Source organism: Mandrillus leucophaeus, unplaced genomic scaffold, assembly GCF_000951045.1.
Source record: "Mandrillus leucophaeus isolate KB7577 unplaced genomic scaffold, Mleu.le_1.0 Scaffold161, whole genome shotgun sequence".
NCBI classification, from domain to species: domain Eukaryota; kingdom Metazoa; phylum Chordata; class Mammalia; order Primates; family Cercopithecidae; genus Mandrillus; species Mandrillus leucophaeus.
The window spans coordinates 817135-818536 of record NW_012101599.1 but is presented as its reverse complement, the minus strand read 5'-3'; the positions used below and the strand labels follow the sequence as shown (position 1 = coordinate 818536).

Genomic DNA, 1402 nt, shown 5'->3' with positions numbered 1-1402 from the left:
ACAAAGACACTCCTATTTGGCATGATATTCCAAGAAGCTTAGGGCGAAGACCAGACATCTTTTTGGGCAAGATTAAATTCTTTACTGCACAGGCCGCGTCTCCCCTGGACAACCTCTCTGAGCCACTCCTCTGGGTGCTGGGCAGGGTGGTGGCCTCTGGTCTTGTCAGCTCATCTCTCCCCAGCATGGAACAGCCTTCCAAGTCAGCTGGGGCAAGGGTATTGGGACCCCAGTATTTGTGGCCTGCTGTACTTGAGGTAGAGCCTGCATCTTATGGATAGGGGCTTGGTAGAGAGGGCCCTAACCCCTCAGCTGCACTCACCAGGAATTGAGCATCTCTGACTGGGCATGGTGGTTCACACCTGTAATCACAGCACTTTGGGAGGCCAAGGCGGGAGGATCACTTGAGGCCAGCCTAGGCAACATAGAAAGATCCCATTGCAACTAAAAAGACAAAAATTAGCCAGGCATAGTGATGTGTCCCTGTGGTCTCAGCTACTCAGGGGGCTGAGGAGGGCAGATCACTTGAGCCTGGGAGGCAGTGGTTGCAGTGAGCTGAGATCATGCCCCTGCACTCCTGCCTGGGCAACAGAGCCAGACCCTGTCTTTAAAAAAAGATTTTAAAAAATAAAGATACAGGCATGTGTATGTTCATTGCAGCACTTTTCACAATAGCGAAGACATGGAATCAACCCAAATGCCCATCTATGATAGACTGAATAAAGAAAACATGGTACATACACACCACGGAATACTATGCAGCCATCAAAAGGAATGAGATCATGTCCATTGCAGGGACGTGGATGGAGCTAGAAGCCGTTATCCTCGGCAAACTAACGTAGGAACAGAATACTAAGCACTGCATGTTTTCACTTATATGTGGGAGCTGAACAATGAGAATACATGGACACAGGGAGGGAAACAACACACACTGGGGCCTGTTAGGGGGGTGGGGGAGGGAGCGCATCAGGATAAATAGCTAATACAGGTGGGGCTTGACACCTAGGTGATAGGTTGTTTCGTGCAGCAAACCACCACGGCACACATTTACCTGTATAACAAACCTGCATGTCCTGCACATGTATCCCAGAACTTAACATTGCATTAAATTAAATTTTTAAACAATAGCATCTTCAACTTAGATGGGATGAGAAATTCTGGTGGTCTGCTCCTCCCAGTTGGATCCAGTAGCCCTTGATTAGGAACTGAAAAGAGAATGACCCCTTTTGGCTATGCCCCACTGAGGCAGAGCTTCCACCAAGCCATGCTGGGAGAAGGAAAAGAGAGGGGTGGGGTCCAGTCTCAAATGCCACAGCCTCTTATTGTTTTTACCAAGTGTTAGTAGGTTTACCTGAATCAATGTTTCCTCATTTGCTCTTATAATGCCTGGAGACTTTAATTA

At 48.0% G+C, this 1402-nt stretch overlaps 1 protein-coding gene across 1 annotated transcript in view; it reads right to left on the bottom strand.

The window, feature by feature from the left end:
* Positions 1 to 1021: 1021 nt before the first annotated feature.
* The window catches only part of SLC35D2 (solute carrier family 35 (UDP-GlcNAc/UDP-glucose transporter), member D2), a 68663-nt gene continuing 68282 nt past the window's right edge, over positions 1022 to 1402 (bottom strand). The window contains exon 9 of the mRNA XM_011976019.1: positions 1022 to 1267. The gene's annotated coding sequence lies outside the window, so the exon portion shown is untranslated. The remainder of the gene's footprint in view (positions 1268 to 1402) is intronic.